The 13777-nt window shown below is 39.4% G+C and overlaps 11 non-coding genes across 11 annotated transcripts; all 11 read left to right on the top strand.

Moving 5' to 3' along the window:
• The first annotated feature begins 725 nt into the window (after positions 1 to 725).
• On the top strand, positions 726 to 844 carry LOC140030192 (5S ribosomal RNA). Its single transcript, XR_011834106.1, has one exon. It is a non-coding gene; the product is annotated as a 5S ribosomal RNA (ribosomal RNA).
• A 1123-nt stretch (positions 845 to 1967) lies between these two features.
• LOC140030182 (5S ribosomal RNA) lies at positions 1968 to 2086 on the top strand. The gene has a single exon (XR_011834096.1). It is a non-coding gene; the product is annotated as a 5S ribosomal RNA (ribosomal RNA).
• A 1123-nt stretch (positions 2087 to 3209) lies between these two features.
• On the top strand, positions 3210 to 3328 carry LOC140030171 (5S ribosomal RNA). The gene has a single exon (XR_011834085.1). It is a non-coding gene; the product is annotated as a 5S ribosomal RNA (ribosomal RNA).
• A 1123-nt stretch (positions 3329 to 4451) lies between these two features.
• Positions 4452 to 4570, top strand: LOC140030160 (5S ribosomal RNA). The gene has a single exon (XR_011834074.1). It is a non-coding gene; the product is annotated as a 5S ribosomal RNA (ribosomal RNA).
• A 1125-nt stretch (positions 4571 to 5695) lies between these two features.
• Positions 5696 to 5814, top strand: LOC140030149 (5S ribosomal RNA). The gene has a single exon (XR_011834063.1). It is a non-coding gene; the product is annotated as a 5S ribosomal RNA (ribosomal RNA).
• A 1135-nt stretch (positions 5815 to 6949) lies between these two features.
• Positions 6950 to 7068, top strand: LOC140030138 (5S ribosomal RNA). Its single transcript, XR_011834052.1, has one exon. It is a non-coding gene; the product is annotated as a 5S ribosomal RNA (ribosomal RNA).
• A 1135-nt stretch (positions 7069 to 8203) lies between these two features.
• On the top strand, positions 8204 to 8322 carry LOC140030127 (5S ribosomal RNA). Its single transcript, XR_011834041.1, has one exon. It is a non-coding gene; the product is annotated as a 5S ribosomal RNA (ribosomal RNA).
• A 1135-nt stretch (positions 8323 to 9457) lies between these two features.
• Positions 9458 to 9576, top strand: LOC140030115 (5S ribosomal RNA). Its single transcript, XR_011834029.1, has one exon. It is a non-coding gene; the product is annotated as a 5S ribosomal RNA (ribosomal RNA).
• Positions 9577 to 10711: 1135 nt separating this feature from the next.
• Positions 10712 to 10830, top strand: LOC140030104 (5S ribosomal RNA). The gene has a single exon (XR_011834018.1). It is a non-coding gene; the product is annotated as a 5S ribosomal RNA (ribosomal RNA).
• A 1135-nt stretch (positions 10831 to 11965) lies between these two features.
• LOC140030093 (5S ribosomal RNA) lies at positions 11966 to 12084 on the top strand. Its single transcript, XR_011834007.1, has one exon. It is a non-coding gene; the product is annotated as a 5S ribosomal RNA (ribosomal RNA).
• Positions 12085 to 13219: 1135 nt separating this feature from the next.
• Positions 13220 to 13338, top strand: LOC140030082 (5S ribosomal RNA). The gene has a single exon (XR_011833996.1). It is a non-coding gene; the product is annotated as a 5S ribosomal RNA (ribosomal RNA).
• The last annotated feature ends 439 nt before the right edge of the window (positions 13339 to 13777 follow it).

The following is a 13777-nucleotide window of genomic DNA, read 5'->3' as shown; positions in this document are numbered from 1 at the left end:
TAAACATAAAAATAATTTTATCTAACTAAACTAAGTTATTCTTTTTTTCAAAGGCATTAATTACTTAATCCTAAACGAATTTATTTAATTTGTGTGAAGTTGAAATTATTATACTTGGACAAATAATATATTATATTATTTTTCACTTTTGTATTGTTTTAATTTATTTTATATTTTGCTTGGGATAAAACACTTTTACGGTGTTTAATTTTTTAGATTTGATTTGGAATCATTTATTTAAATTTTTATTACTTGATTATGTAATTAGTTTTGTGAGAAATTGATTTTATTAGAAATTACAGTGATAAATTAATAAATTAAAATTAAGTTTCGGGTCATTTCGGGTCGACCCGCCGCCCCGTAAACCTGAAATTTTCGGGTTCGGGTCAGCATACCTGACCCGTCACGGGTTGGCGGGTCGGGGTTCGGGTCAACAGATTTTCTGGCGGGTCTGTTGACCCGAACCCGACCCGCCAACCTGATTTGGACCCGAATTGCCACCCCTAACTGCAAGCGTGAAGGATTGATTTCATGATAATTTAGAGTTGCGGGATGAGGGAAAAAAACAGGGTGCAAATCAATAACAAAAAAAAATATAAAGTAAATAAATAAAAGGATAAGAGGAAAATGCTTGAATTGACGCTTAAAATGAATTTCGGTCTAGAAAAGCCACACTGCTTCGCAGGACGGGGTAGTTTAAAAGAATAAAGCGAAAGGAACATGGCGGGTGCGATCATACCAGCACTAATGCACCGGATCCCATCAGAACTCCGAAGTTAAGCGTGCTTGGGCGAGAGTAGTACTAGGATGGGTGACCCCCTGGGAAGTCCTCGTGTTGCACCCCTCTCTTTTTTGTTTCGAAATCCAAATTTCCTATTCGTTCTTTATCCTGTAGTAATTTAGCTCCGTCGGAACGATTGCTTAATATTTTGCTTCTTGTCGAAGCGTGAAGGAGGATCTGAAGGCGCGAGACAAATCAGGAACGGTACGGCTCGATCAAAGCCCGGATCGTCGCTCAAATTTGTCGGCGCAAATGTATCACCGCAACTAGGGGTGGCAATTTTCGACACGACCTGAAAACACGACACGAACCTAACACGAAATTAATGGGTTTGGGTTGAGGTTTCGGGAATTCGGGTCAGAATCGGGTTGGACCCGATGAACCCGAAAAGAAAACCGGTCGATTTCGGGTCAACCCGTGGTGACCTGATATGACCCGTTTACGAATTAAAAATAATTTAATAAACATAAAAATAATTTTATCTAACTAAACTAAGTTATTCTTTTTTTCAAAGGCATTAATTACTTAATCCTAAACGAATTTATTTAATTTGTGTGAAGTTGAAATTATTATACTTGGACAAATAATATATTATATTATTTTTCACTTTTGTATTGTTTTAATTTATTTTATATTTTGCTTGGGATAAAACACTTTTACGGTGTTTAATTTTTTAGATTTGATTTGGAATCATTTATTTAAATTTTTATTACTTGATTATGTAATTAGTTTTGTGAGAAATTGATTTTATTAGAAATTACAGTGATAAATTAATAAATTAAAATTAAGTTTCGGGTCATTTCGGGTCGACCCGCCGCCCCGTAAACCTGAAATTTTCGGGTTCGGGTCAGCATACCTGACCCGTCACGGGTTGGCGGGTCGGGGTTCGGGTCAACAGATTTTCTGGCGGGTCTGTTGACCCGAACCCGACCCGCCAACCTGATTTGGACCCGAATTGCCACCCCTAACTGCAAGCGTGAAGGATTGATTTCATGATAATTTAGAGTTGCGGGATGAGGGAAAAAAACAGGGTGCAAATCAATAACAAAAAAAAATATAAAGTAAATAAATAAAAGGATAAGAGGAAAATGCTTGAATTGACGCTTAAAATGAATTTCGGTCTAGAAAAGCCACACTGCTTCGCAGGACGGGGTAGTTTAAAAGAATAAAGCGAAAGGAACATGGCGGGTGCGATCATACCAGCACTAATGCACCGGATCCCATCAGAACTCCGAAGTTAAGCGTGCTTGGGCGAGAGTAGTACTAGGATGGGTGACCCCCTGGGAAGTCCTCGTGTTGCACCCCTCTCTTTTTTGTTTCGAAATCCAAATTTCCTATTCGTTCTTTATCCTGTAGTAATTTAGCTCCGTCGGAACGATTGCTTAATATTTTGCTTCTTGTCGAAGCGTGAAGGAGGATCTGAAGGCGCGAGACAAATCAGGAACGGTACGGCTCGATCAAAGCCCGGATCGTCGCTCAAATTTGTCGGCGCAAATGTATCACCGCAACTAGGGGTGGCAATTTTCGACACGACCTGAAAACACGACACGAACCTAACACGAAATTAATGGGTTTGGGTTGAGGTTTCGGGAATTCGGGTCAGAATCGGGTTGGACCCGATGAACCCGAAAAGAAAACCGGTCGATTTCGGGTCAACCCGTGGTGACCTGATATGACCCGTTTACGAATTAAAAATAATTTAATAAACATAAAAATAATTTTATCTAACTAAACTAAGTTATTCTTTTTTTCAAAGGCATTAATTACTTAATCCTAAACGAATTTATTTAATTTGTGTGAAGTTGAAATTATTATACTTGGACAAATAATATATTATATTATTTTTCACTTTTGTATTGTTTTAATTTATTTTATATTTTGCTTGGGATAAAACACTTTTACGGTGTTTAATTTTTTAGATTTGATTTGGAATCATTTATTTAAATTTTTATTACTTGATTATGTAATTAGTTTTGTGAGAAATTGATTTTATTAGAAATTACAGTGATAAATTAATAAATTAAAATTAAGTTTCGGGTCATTTCGGGTCGACCCGCCGCCCCGTAAACCTGAAATTTTCGGGTTCGGGTCAGCATACCTGACCCGTCACGGGTTGGCGGGTCGGGGTTCGGGTCAACAGATTTTCTGGCGGGTCTGTTGACCCGAACCCGACCCGCCAACCTGATTTGGACCCGAATTGCCACCCCTAACTGCAAGCGTGAAGGATTGATTTCATGATAATTTAGAGTTGCGGGATGAGGGAAAAAAACAGGGTGCAAATCAATAACAAAAAAAAATATAAAGTAAATAAATAAAAGGATAAGAGGAAAATGCTTGAATTGACGCTTAAAATGAATTTCGGTCTAGAAAAGCCACACTGCTTCGCAGGACGGGGTAGTTTAAAAGAATAAAGCGAAAGGAACATGGCGGGTGCGATCATACCAGCACTAATGCACCGGATCCCATCAGAACTCCGAAGTTAAGCGTGCTTGGGCGAGAGTAGTACTAGGATGGGTGACCCCCTGGGAAGTCCTCGTGTTGCACCCCTCTCTTTTTTGTTTCGAAATCCAAATTTCCTATTCGTTCTTTATCCTGTAGTAATTTAGCTCCGTCGGAACGATTGCTTAATATTTTGCTTCTTGTCGAAGCGTGAAGGAGGATCTGAAGGCGCGAGACAAATCAGGAACGGTACGGCTCGATCAAAGCCCGGATCGTCGCTCAAATTTGTCGGCGCAAATGTATCACCGCAACTAGGGGTGGCAATTTTCGACACGACCTGAAAACACGACACGAACCTAACACGAAATTAATGGGTTTGGGTTGAGGTTTCGGGAATTCGGGTCAGAATCGGGTTGGACCCGATGAACCCGAAAAGAAAACCGGTCGATTTCGGGTCAACCCGTGGTGACCTGATATGACCCGTTTACGAATTAAAAATAATTTAATAAACATAAAAATAATTTTATCTAACTAAACTAAGTTATTCTTTTTTTCAAAGGCATTAATTACTTAATCCTAAACGAATTTATTTAATTTGTGTGAAGTTGAAATTATTATACTTGGACAAATAATATATTATATTATTTTTCACTTTTGTATTGTTTTAATTTATTTTATATTTTGCTTGGGATAAAACACTTTTACGGTGTTTAATTTTTTAGATTTGATTTGGAATCATTTATTTAAATTTTTATTACTTGATTATGTAATTAGTTTTGTGAGAAATTGATTTTATTAGAAATTACAGTGATAAATTAATAAATTAAAATTAAGTTTCGGGTCATTTCGGGTCGACCCGCCGCCCCGTAAACCTGAAATTTTCGGGTTCGGGTCAGCATACCTGACCCGTCACGGGTTGGCGGGTCGGGGTTCGGGTCAACAGATTTTCTGGCGGGTCTGTTGACCCGAACCCGACCCGCCAACCTGATTTGGACCCGAATTGCCACCCCTAACTGCAAGCGTGAAGGATTGATTTCATGATAATTTAGAGTTGCGGGATGAGGGAAAAAAACAGGGTGCAAATCAATAACAAAAAAAAATATAAAGTAAATAAATAAAAGGATAAGAGGAAAATGCTTGAATTGACGCTTAAAATGAATTTCGGTCTAGAAAAGCCACACTGCTTCGCAGGACGGGGTAGTTTAAAAGAATAAAGCGAAAGGAACATGGCGGGTGCGATCATACCAGCACTAATGCACCGGATCCCATCAGAACTCCGAAGTTAAGCGTGCTTGGGCGAGAGTAGTACTAGGATGGGTGACCCCCTGGGAAGTCCTCGTGTTGCACCCCTCTCTTTTTTGTTTCGAAATCCAAATTTCCTATTCGTTCTTTATCCTGTAGTAATTTAGCTCCGTCGGAACGATTGCTTAATATTTTGCTTCTTGTCGAAGCGTGAAGGAGGATCTGAAGGCGCGAGACAAATCAGGAACGGTACGGCTCGATCAAAGCCCGGATCGTCGCTCAAATTTGTCGGCGCAAATGTATCACCGCAACTAGGGGTGGCAATTTTCGACACGACCTGAAAACACGACACGAACCTAACACGAAATTAATGGGTTTGGGTTGAGGTTTCGGGAATTCGGGTCAGAATCGGGTTGGACCCGATGAACCCGAAAAGAAAACCGGTCGATTTCGGGTCAACCCGTGGTGACCTGATATGACCCGTTTACGAATTAAAAATAATTTAATAAACATAAAAATAATTTTATCTAACTAAACTAAGTTATTCTTTTTTTCAAAGGCATTAATTACTTAATCCTAAACGAATTTATTTAATTTGTGTGAAGTTGAAATTATTATACTTGGACAAATAATATATTATATTATTTTTCACTTTTGTATTGTTTTAATTTATTTTATATTTTGCTTGGGATAAAACACTTTTACGGTGTTTAATTTATTTTAGATTTGATTTGGAATCATTTATTTAAATTTTTATTACTTGATTATGTAATTAGTTTTGTGAGAAATTGATTTTATTAGAAATTACAGTGATAAATTAATAAATTAAAATTAAGTTTCGGGTCATTTCGGGTCGACCCGCCGCCCCGTAAACCTGAAATTTTCGGGTTCGGGTCAGCATACCTGACCCGTCACGGGTTGGCGGGTCGGGGTTCGGGTCAACAGATTTTCTGGCGGGTCTGTTGACCCGAACCCGACCCGCCAACCTGATTTGGACCCGAATTGCCACCCCTAACTGCAAGCGTGAAGGATTGATTTCATGATAATTTAGAGTTGCGGGATGAGGGAAAAAAACAGGGTGCAAATCAATAACAAAAAAAAATATAAAGTAAATAAATAAAAGGATAAGAGGAAAATGCTTGAATTGACGCTTAAAATGAATTTCGGTCTAGAAAAGCCACACTGCTTCGCAGGACGGGGTAGTTTAAAAGAATAAAGCGAAAGGAACATGGCGGGTGCGATCATACCAGCACTAATGCACCGGATCCCATCAGAACTCCGAAGTTAAGCGTGCTTGGGCGAGAGTAGTACTAGGATGGGTGACCCCCTGGGAAGTCCTCGTGTTGCACCCCTCTCTTTTTTGTTTCGAAATCCAAATTTCCTATTCGTTCTTTATCCTGTAGTAATTTAGCTCCGTCGGAACGATTGCTTAATATTTTGCTTCTTGTCGAAGCGTGAAGGAGGATCTGAAGGCGCGAGACAAATCAGGAACGGTACGGCTCGATCAAAGCCCGGATCGTCGCTCAAATTTGTCGGCGCAAATGTATCACCGCAACTAGGGGTGGCAATTTTCGACACGACCTGAAAACACGACACGAACCTAACACGAAATTAATGGGTTTGGGTTGAGGTTTCGGGAATTCGGGTCAGAATCGGGTTGGACCCGATGAACCCGAAAAGAAAACCGGTCGATTTCGGGTCAACCCGTGGTGACCTGATATGACCCGATATGACCCGTTTACGAATTAAAAATAATTTAATAAACATAAAAATAAATTTATCTAACTAAACTAAGTTATTCTTTTTTTCAAAGGCATTAATTACTTAATCCTAAACGAATTTATTTAATTTGTGTGAAGTTGAAATTATTATACTTGGACAAATAATATATTATATTATTTTTCACTTTTGTATTGTTTTAATTTATTTTATATTTTGCTTGGGATAAAACACTTTTACGGTGTTTAATTTATTTTAGATTTGATTTGGAATCATTTATTTAAATTTTTATTACTTGATTATGTAATTAGTTTTGTGAGAAATTGATTTTATTAGAAATTACAGTGATAAATTAATAAATTAAAATTAAGTTTCGGGTCATTTCTGGTCGACCCGCCGCCCCGTAAACCTGAAATTTTCGGGTTCGGGTCAGCATACCTGACCCGTCACGGGTTGGCGGGTCGGGGTTCGGGTCAACAGATTTTCTGGCGGGTCTGTTGACCCGAACCCGACCCGCCAACCTGATTTGGACCCGAATTGCCACCCCTAACTGCAAGCGTGAAGGATTGATTTCATGATAATTTAGAGTTGCGGGATGAGGGAAAAAAACAGGGTGCAAATCAATAACAAAAAAAAATATAAAGTAAATAAATAAAAGGATAAGAGGAAAATGCTTGAATTGACGCTTAAAATGAATTTCGGTCTAGAAAAGCCACACTGCTTCGCAGGACGGGGTAGTTTAAAAGAATAAAGCGAAAGGAACATGGCGGGTGCGATCATACCAGCACTAATGCACCGGATCCCATCAGAACTCCGAAGTTAAGCGTGCTTGGGCGAGAGTAGTACTAGGATGGGTGACCCCCTGGGAAGTCCTCGTGTTGCACCCCTCTCTTTTTTGTTTCGAAATCCAAATTTCCTATTCGTTCTTTATCCTGTAGTAATTTAGCTCCGTCGGAACGATTGCTTAATATTTTGCTTCTTGTCGAAGCGTGAAGGAGGATCTGAAGGCGCGAGACAAATCAGGAACGGTACGGCTCGATCAAAGCCCGGATCGTCGCTCAAATTTGTCGGCGCAAATGTATCACCGCAACTAGGGGTGGCAATTTTCGACACGACCTGAAAACACGACACGAACCTAACACGAAATTAATGGGTTTGGGTTGAGGTTTCGGGAATTCGGGTCAGAATCGGGTTGGACCCGATGAACCCGAAAAGAAAACCGGTCGATTTCGGGTCAACCCGTGGTGACCTGATATGACCCGATATGACCCGTTTACGAATTAAAAATAATTTAATAAACATAAAAATAATTTTATCTAACTAAACTAAGTTATTCTTTTTTTCAAAGGCATTAATTACTTAATCCTAAACGAATTTATTTAATTTGTGTGAAGTTGAAATTATTATACTTGGACAAATAATATATTATATTATTTTTCACTTTTGTATTGTTTTAATTTATTTTATATTTTGCTTGGGATAAAACACTTTTACGGTGTTTAATTTATTTTAGATTTGATTTGGAATCATTTATTTAAATTTTTATTACTTGATTATGTAATTAGTTTTGTGAGAAATTGATTTTATTAGAAATTACAGTGATAAATTAATAAATTAAAATTAAGTTTCGGGTCATTTCGGGTCGACCCGCCGCCCCGTAAACCTGAAATTTTCGGGTTCGGGTCAGCATACCTGACCCGTCACGGGTTGGCGGGTCGGGGTTCGGGTCAACAGATTTTCTGGCGGGTCTGTTGACCCGAACCCGACCCGCCAACCTGATTTGGACCCGAATTGCCACCCCTAACTGCAAGCGTGAAGGATTGATTTCATGATAATTTAGAGTTGCGGGATGAGGGAAAAAAACAGGGTGCAAATCAATAACAAAAAAATATATAAAGTAAATAAATAAAAGGATAAGAGGAAAATGCTTGAATTGACGCTTAAAATGAATTTCGGTCTAAAAAAGCCACACTGCTTCGCAGGACGGGGTAGTTTAAAAGAATAAAGCGAAAGGAACATGGCGGGTGCGATCATACCAGCACTAATGCACCGGATCCCATCAGAACTCCGAAGTTAAGCGTGCTTGGGCGAGAGTAGTACTAGGATGGGTGACCCCCTGGGAAGTCCTCGTGTTGCACCCCTCTCTTTTTTGTTTCGAAATCCAAATTTCCTATTCGTTCTTTATCCTGTAGTAATTTAGCTCCGTCGGAACGATTGCTTAATATTTTGCTTCTTGTCGAAGCGTGAAGGAGGATCTGAAGGCGCGAGACAAATCAGGAACGGTACGGCTCGATCAAAGCCCGGATCGTCGCTCAAATTTGTCGGCGCAAATGTATCACCGCATCTAGGGGTGGCAATTTTCGACACGACCTGAAAACACGACACGAACCTAACACGAAATTAATGGGTTTGGGTTGAGGTTTCGGGAATTCGGGTCAGAATCGGGTTGGACCCGATGAACCCGAAAAGAAAACCGGTCGATTTCGGGTCAACCCGTGGTGACCTGATATGACCCGATATGACCCGTTTACGAATTAAAAATAATTTAATAAACATAAAAATAATTTTATCTAACTAAACTAAGTTATTCTTTTTTTCAAAGGCATTAATTACTTAATCCTAAACGAATTTATTTAATTTGTGTGAAGTTGAAATTATTATACTTGGACAAATAATATATTATATTATTTTTCACTTTTGTATTGTTTTAATTTATTTTATATTTTGCTTGGGATAAAACACTTTTACGGTGTTTAATTTATTTTAGATTTGATTTGGAATCATTTATTTAAATTTTTATTACTTGATTATGTAATTAGTTTTGTGAGAAATTGATTTTATTAGAAATTACAGTGATAAATTAATAAATTAAAATTAAGTTTCGGGTCATTTCGGGTCGACCCGCCGCCCCGTAAACCTGAAATTTTCGGGTTCGGGTCAGCATACCTGACCCGTCACGGGTTGGCGGGTCGGGGTTCGGGTCAACAGATTTTCTGGCGGGTCTGTTGACCCGAACCCGACCCGCCAACCTGATTTGGACCCGAATTGCCACCCCTAACTGCAAGCGTGAAGGATTGATTTCATGATAATTTAGAGTTGCGGGATGAGGGAAAAAAACAGGGTGCAAATCAATAACAAAAAAAAATATAAAGTAAATAAATAAAAGGATAAGAGGAAAATGCTTGAATTGACGCTTAAAATGAATTTCGGTCTAGAAAAGCCACACTGCTTCGCAGGACGGGGTAGTTTAAAAGAATAAAGCGAAAGGAACATGGCGGGTGCGATCATACCAGCACTAATGCACCGGATCCCATCAGAACTCCGAAGTTAAGCGTGCTTGGGCGAGAGTAGTACTAGGATGGGTGACCCCCTGGGAAGTCCTCGTGTTGCACCCCTCTCTTTTTTGTTTCGAAATCCAAATTTCCTATTCGTTCTTTATCCTGTAGTAATTTAGCTCCGTCGGAACGATTGCTTAATATTTTGCTTCTTGTCGAAGCGTGAAGGAGGATCTGAAGGCGCGAGACAAATCAGGAACGGTACGGCTCGATCAAAGCCCGGATCGTCGCTCAAATTTGTCGGCGCAAATGTATCACCGCAACTAGGGGTGGCAATTTTCGACACGACCTGAAAACACGACACGAACCTAACACGAAATTAATGGGTTTGGGTTGAGGTTTCGGGAATTCGGGTCAGAATCGGGTTGGACCCGATGAACCCGAAAAGAAAACCGGTCGATTTCGGGTCAACCCGTGGTGACCTGATATGACCCGATATGACCCGTTTACGAATTAAAAATAATTTAATAAACATAAAAATAATTTTATCTAACTAAACTAAGTTATTCTTTTTTTCAAAGGCATTAATTACTTAATCCTAAACGAATTTATTTAATTTGTGTGAAGTTGAAATTATTATACTTGGACAAATAATATATTATATTATTTTTCACTTTTGTATTGTTTTAATTTATTTTATATTTTGCTTGGGATAAAACACTTTTACGGTGTTTAATTTATTTTAGATTTGATTTGGAATCATTTATTTAAATTTTTATTACTTGATTATGTAATTAGTTTTGTGAGAAATTGATTTTATTAGAAATTACAGTGATAAATTAATAAATTAAAATTAAGTTTCGGGTCATTTCGGGTCGACCCGCCGCCCCGTAAACCTGAAATTTTCGGGTTCGGGTCAGCATACCTGACCCGTCACGGGTTGGCGGGTCGGGGTTCGGGTCAACAGATTTTCTGGCGGGTCTGTTGACCCGAACCCGACCCGCCAACCTGATTTGGACCCGAATTGCCACCCCTAACTGCAAGCGTGAAGGATTGATTTCATGATAATTTAGAGTTGCGGGATGAGGGAAAAAAACAGGGTGCAAATCAATAACAAAAAAATATATAAAGTAAATAAATAAAAGGATAAGAGGAAAATGCTTGAATTGACGCTTAAAATGAATTTCGGTCTAAAAAAGCCACACTGCTTCGCAGGACGGGGTAGTTTAAAAGAATAAAGCGAAAGGAACATGGCGGGTGCGATCATACCAGCACTAATGCACCGGATCCCATCAGAACTCCGAAGTTAAGCGTGCTTGGGCGAGAGTAGTACTAGGATGGGTGACCCCCTGGGAAGTCCTCGTGTTGCACCCCTCTCTTTTTTGTTTCGAAATCCAAATTTCCTATTCGTTCTTTATCCTGTAGTAATTTAGCTCCGTCGGAACGATTGCTTAATATTTTGCTTCTTGTCGAAGCGTGAAGGAGGATCTGAAGGCGCGAGACAAATCAGGAACGGTACGGCTCGATCAAAGCCCGGATCGTCGCTCAAATTTGTCGGCGCAAATGTATCACCGCATCTAGGGGTGGCAATTTTCGACACGACCTGAAAACACGACACGAACCTAACACGAAATTAATGGGTTTGGGTTGAGGTTTCGGGAATTCGGGTCAGAATCGGGTTGGACCCGATGAACCCGAAAAGAAAACCGGTCGATTTCGGGTCAACCCGTGGTGACCTGATATGACCCGATATGACCCGTTTACGAATTAAAAATAATTTAATAAACATAAAAATAATTTTATCTAACTAAACTAAGTTATTCTTTTTTTCAAAGGCATTAATTACTTAATCCTAAACGAATTTATTTAATTTGTGTGAAGTTGAAATTATTATACTTGGACAAATAATATATTATATTATTTTTCACTTTTGTATTGTTTTAATTTATTTTATATTTTGCTTGGGATAAAACACTTTTACGGTGTTTAATTTATTTTAGATTTGATTTGGAATCATTTATTTAAATTTTTATTACTTGATTATGTAATTAGTTTTGTGAGAAATTGATTTTATTAGAAATTACAGTGATAAATTAATAAATTAAAATTAAGTTTCGGGTCATTTCGGGTCGACCCGCCGCCCCGTAAACCTGAAATTTTCGGGTTCGGGTCAGCATACCTGACCCGTCACGGGTTGGCGGGTCGGGGTTCGGGTCAACAGATTTTCTGGCGGGTCTGTTGACCCGAACCCGACCCGCCAACCTGATTTGGACCCGAATTGCCACCCCTAACTGCAAGCGTGAAGGATTGATTTCATGATAATTTAGAGTTGCGGGATGAGGGAAAAAAACAGGGTGCAAATCAATAACAAAAAAAAATATAAAGTAAATAAATAAAAGGATAAGAGGAAAATGCTTGAATTGACGCTTAAAATGAATTTCGGTCTAGAAAAGCCACACTGCTTCGCAGGACGGGGTAGTTTAAAAGAATAAAGCGAAAGGAACATGGCGGGTGCGATCATACCAGCACTAATGCACCGGATCCCATCAGAACTCCGAAGTTAAGCGTGCTTGGGCGAGAGTAGTACTAGGATGGGTGACCCCCTGGGAAGTCCTCGTGTTGCACCCCTCTCTTTTTTGTTTCGAAATCCAAATTTCCTATTCGTTCTTTATCCTGTAGTAATTTAGCTCCGTCGGAACGATTGCTTAATATTTTGCTTCTTGTCGAAGCGTGAAGGAGGATCTGAAGGCGCGAGACAAATCAGGAACGGTACGGCTCGATCAAAGCCCGGATCGTCGCTCAAATTTGTCGGCGCAAATGTATCACCGCAACTAGGGGTGGCAATTTTCGACACGACCTGAAAACACGACACGAACCTAACACGAAATTAATGGGTTTGGGTTGAGGTTTCGGGAATTCGGGTCAGAATCGGGTTGGACCCGATGAACCCGAAAAGAAAACCGGTCGATTTCGGGTCAACCCGTGGTGACCTGATATGACCCGATATGACCCGTTTACGAATTAAAAATAATTTAATAAACATAAAAATAATTTTATCTAACTAAACTAAGTTATTCTTTTTTTCAAAGGCATTAATTACTTAATCCTAAACGAATTTATTTAATTTGTGTGAAGTTGAAATTATTATACTTGGACAAATAATATATTATATTATTTTTCACTTTTGTATTGTTTTAATTTATTTTATATTTTGCTTGGGATAAAACACTTTTACGGTGTTTAATTTATTTTAGATTTGATTTGGAATCATTTATTTAAATTTTTATTACTTGATTATGTAATTAGTTTTGTGAGAAATTGATTTTATTAGAAATTACAGTGATAAATTAATAAATTAAAATTAAGTTTCGGGTCATTTCTGGTCGACCCGCCGCCCCGTAAACCTGAAATTTTCGGGTTCGGGTCAGCATACCTGACCCGTCACGGGTTGGCGGGTCGGGGTTCGGGTCAACAGATTTTCTGGCGGGTCTGTTGACCCGAACCCGACCCGCCAACCTGATTTGGACCCGAATTGCCACCCCTAACTGCAAGCGTGAAGGATTGATTTCATGATAATTTAGAGTTGCGGGATGAGGGAAAAAAACAGGGTGCAAATCAATAACAAAAAAAAATATAAAGTAAATAAATAAAAGGATAAGAGGAAAATGCTTGAATTGACGCTTAAAATGAATTTCGGTCTAGAAAAGCCACACTGCTTCGCAGGACGGGGTAGTTTAAAAGAATAAAGCGAAAGGAACATGGCGGGTGCGATCATACCAGCACTAATGCACCGGATCCCATCAGAACTCCGAAGTTAAGCGTGCTTGGGCGAGAGTAGTACTAGGATGGGTGACCCCCTGGGAAGTCCTCGTGTTGCACCCCTCTCTTTTTTGTTTCGAAATCCAAATTTCCTATTCGTTCTTTATCCTGTAGTAATTTAGCTCCGTCGGAACGATTGCTTAATATTTTGCTTCTTGTCGAAGCGTGAAGGAGGATCTGAAGGCGCGAGACAAATCAGGAACGGTACGGCTCGATCAAAGCCCGGATCGTCGCTCAAATTTGTCGGCGCAAATGTATCACCGCAACTAGGGGTGGCAATTTTCGACACGACCTGAAAACACGACACGAACCTAACACGAAATTAATGGGTTTGGGTTGAGGTTTCGGGAATTCGGGTCAGAATCGGGTTGGACCCGATGAACCCGAAAAGAAAACCGGTCGATTTCGGGTCAACCCGTGGTGACCTGATATGACCCGATATGACCCGTTTACGAATTAAAAATAATTTAATAAACATAAAAATAATTTTATCTAACTAAAC

The sequence above is a fragment of the Coffea arabica genome, chromosome 11e (assembly GCF_036785885.1).
Source record: "Coffea arabica cultivar ET-39 chromosome 11e, Coffea Arabica ET-39 HiFi, whole genome shotgun sequence".
NCBI classification, from domain to species: domain Eukaryota; kingdom Viridiplantae; phylum Streptophyta; class Magnoliopsida; order Gentianales; family Rubiaceae; genus Coffea; species Coffea arabica.
Note: the sequence above shows the minus strand (reverse complement) of the source record. Positions and strands in the feature narration are given on the sequence as shown.